The sequence below is a fragment of the Equus asinus genome, chromosome 12, assembly GCF_041296235.1.
Source record: "Equus asinus isolate D_3611 breed Donkey chromosome 12, EquAss-T2T_v2, whole genome shotgun sequence".
NCBI classification, from domain to species: Eukaryota; Metazoa; Chordata; class Mammalia; order Perissodactyla; family Equidae; genus Equus; species Equus asinus.
Genome location: NC_091801.1, coordinates 30,044,905 through 30,051,448, shown reverse-complemented (window position 1 = coordinate 30,051,448; position 6,544 = coordinate 30,044,905).

The window sequence follows — 6,544 nt, the reverse complement described above, 5'->3', positions numbered from 1 at the left end:
GTTAGCATAGACTCTGATCAAGACCCAAATCCCCATTTATGAGTAATGGGATCTAGAGCAGTAAGCCTTAGAGTCTTCCTTTGTGAAAGGAGAATAATAGAAGGACATACCTTATAGGACTGTTTGGAGTATCATATAATACACTAGTATCCAAGCACAGAGTAAAGACTCAATACATATGACCTATTATTTTATACACTTTTGTGCTACAGAATTGAGCCTCTCAAGGTGGGAAGTTCATGCCACTGGTGGCAGGCAAGATGGATGCTGATGATACAAAGACAAGGCATTAGTAACATTGAATCACATACTGCAAGAGTTAGTCCCTTTTTAATGATCTTTTCTTTCATATGATCACACAAAAAAGAAAGTTGTCATTCATTTTTAACACAATCACTTGTTGATCTTTCTTTTTTAATAAAGAAAGATCAAGCTATATCTGAAAATATTACCAAGGAATAGTAACAGGAGAGAATTTAATTAAAATGTTCTATTTTCTTTCTATTCACATTTACATTTACTTTATATACATACTAAGAATAATTTGTTTTCCATTTTATGATAATACTATTGTTCATTTTTAAAATAAATTTATTGAAGTTGGAAAAATGCCAAATTAGCAAAATACAGCAAACTACACAAAAGTCCATCAATAGGAGACTGGTTGAATAAACCATACATATCCACACAAAGCAGTACTATGCAGCTGTAAAAGGAATGAGGAATATCTGTATATACTACCACAGTTATGTGGCATATTAAGGGTATATTAAGCAAAATAAAAAGCAAGGTGAAGAAAAGTGGATATGGTAGGCTATAATTTTCTAAGAAATAGGATTTGTATATATATATATATAACTCCAAGCTCAATAAATATGTATTTGAATATATATATTTGCTTACATTAAAAGTGGAAATATAAATAAGACACTAAAAAAATATTATCTGAAAGGGAAAGAAGTATGAAGGTGGAGGAACTAAGGATAAAGACTAAACTTATCTGAACACAATTTAGTTTGAAGATTTGGCTTCAGAAATATGTAAACATTTTATGTTATTATAAAACAAAATTACCAAATTCTGCTTCCAAGAAAATGGAATAAACATACTTTTCTCTACTCTTCCTGCTAACTACAACTAAAAACTTGGACATTATATATAAAATAAGCATATGGAGACTCTGAAAGATAGAAGAAGACAGAATAGCAAGAGACCTCAAGACCTGAGGAATTACATAGTAGCGAGTTTTCTTTTTTGCTTCAAATACTCAAACTGAATATTGGAGAAGTTGGCAACTTGGAATGCCAATGCATGCAGACAAAAATATATCTCCAAGAAAAACCTGCTCTCTCAACTAGAAGTTCTAGAAAAGGGGCAGCCTAACAAGAAAGAAAATGTTTGGACAATAACCACCTAATTCCAGCCAAACACCAACAGAAATTACAGACCCACCTGTCCCCACCAGCAAAGGCTGAGTGGAGACCCAGAACCATAACAAAGTGCCCCATCTCCTCCGTCCTCCATAGGACAGAGGTCCTTCATAGACGAGAACAATGGAGAAGTGGCACTTTCATCCTTGCTCCCTTCCCTATCCCCTGTTGTCACGTGGGGAGCCTGGACTTTGACCCATACCAGTAGTAATGAGGTTGCCCATGCTCTCCAGGGTGGTGTGGTTTCAGATGAGGAATGGTGGAGAGGCAAAACTTAACATCACTGCTCAGGAGTAATGAGTACCCCTCCATCATGGTGTCAGTAGCTTCCACATGGGGAGAAGTAATAAGGTTCCCTTCCTCCTCTTAGACATGGTGATATCAAAAGAGATCTAGTGTGGAGTCTGAACTTCCACCCCCACCAAGCAATAACAAGACCCCTTCTCCCCAGATATCAACAGAGTCTGAGTGGAGAACCTAGACTTTTATCCCCATTTGGCAGTAACAAGGCAGTACCTCCCTTTAATCATGAAGCAGGGTCAGAAGGGACTCCTACAAAGCACGATTTAAATACGATCAGAATCTTATAATACCCAACGTTTTCAGGTTTCAATTAAAGACCACTCATTATACCAAGAATCAGCGATTTCTTAAACTGAATAAGAAAAGACAATCAAGAGGCCAACATTAAGATGGCATAGATATTAGAATTATCTGACAAGGATTTTAAAGCAGTCATCATAAAAATGCTTCACTATGCCAATATGAAAATACTTAGGGGGGCCAGCCCGGTGGCGCAGCACTTAAGTGCGCATGTTCCACTTCAGCAGCCCGGGGTTCTCTGGTCTGGAACCGGGGTGTGGACATGACACCGCTTGGCAAACCATGCTGTGGCAAGCATCCTACATATAAAGTAGAGGAAGATGGGCATGGATGTTTGCTCAGGGCCAGCCTTCCTCAGCAAAAAGAGGAGGATTGGCAGCAGATGTTAGGTCAGGGATAATCTTCCTCAAAAGAAGAAAAAGAAAAGAAAAAAAATACCTAAAACAAATGAAAAAAATAATCTCGGCCAAAAAAAAAGTAGAAGACAAAAAGAAGAACCAAATGGGCATTTTAGTACTAAAATATATCTCCAAGTACTAAAAAGTATCTGGATTAAAATTAAAACAACCAAAATAAAAAACTGAAGGGGTAGACTCAACAGGAGATTGGTGATGACAGAGGAATCTGTGAACTGGAACACAGAACAACAAAAAATTAACCAATCTTAACTACAGAGAGAAAATAGGCCTAAAAAAAGGTGAACAGAGCTTCAGGAACCAGTAGAACTAAACAAAAAAAGCTAACATTTTAATTGTGACAGTGTCAGGAGAGGAAAAAGAAAGAGGGGATGAAAAAGTACTCAAAGAAATAATGGCTGAAATTTCCCAAACTTGGCAAAAGACATAAACCTACAGATAGAATAAGCTGACTGAAACTCAAACAAGATAAACACTTTCCCCGTAAGATTAGGAACTAGGCAAGGATGTCAACTACAACCATTATTATTCAACACTGTGGAAGTGCTAGCCAGAGCAATAGGGCAAGACAAGGAAGTGAAAGGTATACAGGTTGGAAAGGAAGAAATAAACTATTCGCAGATGACATAATGGTCTACATAGATAATGCCAAGAAATCTACAAATACACACACACACACGCATATACATACACAGAGAAAGAACTAATAAGTAAGTTCAGCAAGATTACAGGACACAAGGTCAATATACAGAAAGCAATTGGTTTCTATCTACCAGCAATGAACATATGGAAACTGAAATTAAAAGCACAATACCATTTATAATAATTCTAGAAAAATGCAATTTAATAAAACACGTATAAGACTTTTATACTGTTTTAGAAAGAGAATATCTAACAAGAGACATATCATGTTGACTAATTGAAAGACTCAACAAAGTAATGATGTCAGTTCTCCCCAAATTGAACTGGTTTAACACACTTTCTATCAGAATGCTAGCAAGATTTTTCTGGCAAATGAAGACAGGATCATTCTGAAATTTATATGGAAATGCAAATGAACTAAAATAGGTCAAACAATTCTAAAAATTAAAAAGCAGAGTAGAAGGAATCACTCTCCTCAATTTCAAGACTTGTATAGCCACAGCAATCAATATGGTGTTGGCTGAGAGGTAGATACAAAGATCAACGAAACAGACCATAAAACCCAGAAATAAAACCACACAAGTACAACCGACTGATTTTTGACAGAAATATAAGAGCAATTCAATGGAGAAAGGATAGCCTTTTCAATAAATGGAGCTAGAGTAATTAGACATCCACAGGAAAAAAGTGAACCTCAAACTACACTGACACCTTATAAAAAAGTTAACTCAAAATTGATCATAAACAATGCAAAACTATAAAAATTTTAGGAGATAAAATAGGAGAAAATCTTTAGGACTTAAGGCTTTGTTAAGAGTTTTTAGATGTAACACCTAAAGCATAATCGCTAAAAGCAAAAAAACGTTATAAATTGGACTTAATATGAAAAACATTTGTCCTATGAACAATCCTGTTAAAAGATGAAAGACAAGCTAGATATTGACAGAAAATATTCAAAAACCACATAGCTAACAAAGGACTCATATATGGAACTCTCAAGCCTCAACAGTAAAACCACAATCCAATATAAAAATGGGCAAAAGTCATAAAGAGATGTCTCACCAAAGATGGCATGCAAACGACAAATAAGCACATAAAAAGATGTTCAACATCACTAGCCATCAGAGAAATGAACATTAAGACCACAATAAATTATCACTACACGTTTGTTAGAAAAGTTAAATAAAAAGTGGTGACAATACAAAATGCTGGCGAGGATGCAGAGAAATTGGGTTTCTTATACCTTGCTGGTGGGAATGTAAAATGGTACAGCCTCTCTGGGAAACAATTTCACAATTTTTTTTAAAACTAAACATACACTTACCTTACAACCTAGCAATTGCACTCTTGGGTATTCATCCCAGAGAAACGAAAACTTATGTCCGCACAAAAACCTGTACGCAACTGTTTATAGCAGCTATATGTGTAGTAGCAAAAAACTGAAAATAATCAAAATGTCCCTCAGTAGATGAATGGTTACAAACTGTAGTATATCCATGCCATGGAATAGCACTCAGCAATAAAAAGAAACCAACTATTGATATACACAATTTAGATGTATTTCAAGAACATTATGTTGTTTTTTTAAAAAGTCAATCTAAAAGGTCGTATAAGGTATAAATCTATTTATACAACAATCTCAAAATAAAAAATTTATAGAGATGGGAAACAGATTAGTGGTTTTCCTGGATTGAGCATGGTGGGAGGAGGAGGTGAGTGTAACTATAAAGGACTAGAATGAAGGAGATCTTTGTGGATGGAATAGTTCTGCATCTTGATGTGGTAGTTATACAAATCTACCCACATGACAAAACAACATAAAACAACACACATACATTTTACCAATGTCACCTTCCTTGTTTTGACATGGCACTATGATTACATAAGATAAAAACCATTGGAGGAAACTGAGTGAAAGATACATGCAACCTCTCTATGCTACCTTTGTAAATCCCTGTGAATCCATAATTATTTCAAAGCAAAACTTTTTTAAAAAATTAAAGGGAAAATATAATTCCTAAAAACTTAGAGCAAGGTGAAATAAAAGAACCTAATTTTATAGCAAGTAAATAGCATAATCACACAGAGATATTATGTCAAGGGATTTTACAATCAGTAATTTGACTGAGTATCATTAGAGGGACACATCTTAAAGATAAAAAGATCAGCCAAACAAAATCTTCAACTGTTTCCAATAGCCATATTGTTGATGACAGAGTTATTTTTCTGAGACAGTTCTGTGTGTATTGTGGGAAAAAGCAAATGTGTTATTGCACTAATGTCATTGGGAATCGATATTTTGGGCATGGGAGAAGAGAAATAGACATTTAAGATCAAGAGGTTGAACAAAAACCTGTAGTTCTAAATTTGAGTTGGAAATAGCAGTATAATCTCAAGAAATATTTTATCTTTGATATTATGCCCAGTTGAAAAAAAGCATAGAAACAATGAGCAAGTCAGCAGCAGTGATCACCTCTAGAATGCAGAGAATGCTGTCTAAATGCCGTTTCCCACATGAAGGAACTAAAGCTCCTTATGTAAGTGGAGCATGGTAATATACATGATAAATACATAAACATAGTAAATCTAAACGTACCTGGTAAAGCTGGAATATCTTCCCATTGGAAGGCAAGGAAGCTCTGAAGGACGATTGGGATCACATCAAAAAGACTCAGAAGCATCTCCAGTTGGCTAAAGATGAGGCAATTTGAGCCTTAACAATAATGGTGGTGATGATGCTGTGTCCGATGGACTGAACATATCGAAAATCTTTAAATCCATGAATTAATAATGATATTGATAAAAATTCATTGCCACACCTGATGAAAGCACATAATACCACCTACGAAGGATTCTAGGGGTGTGTGCTTTCTGGAGGTGGATAACTAAATAATTATAAGTATGGGAGACTGAAAAGTATTTTTACTTGGGAATGCAATCAGCAAAATTCACACTGAGAGAATCTCTACAGCATAAATGATAAAGTGTTAACAACAAATAAACTGTGAGGGAAAAAGAAAATAAAAACCTATAGATTAAGAAATGGGCGCTGCCCCTTGTCTGAGTGGTTAAATTTACTCACTCTATGCTTCCCCAGCCCCGGTTCGCAGGTTCAGATCCCTGGTGTGGACTTCCTCCACTTCTCAGCCATGCTGTGGAGGTAACCCACAAGCAAAAAGTAGGGGAAACTTGGTGCAAATGTTAGCTCAGTTCTAATTTTCTTCAGGCAAAAAAAAGAGGAGGATCGGCAATGGATGTTAGATCAGGGCAAATCCTCCTTACAAAAAAAAAAGAATAAAGAAATGTATGAGACACATCAACCAATTGCAATACATAAACTTATCTATATTCAGATTCACACAGTCTATACAAACTATTTATGAGTATTTGAACACTGATTGGATGTTTGATACTACAGAATATTATGAAATTATTGTTGATTTTTAAGTGTGA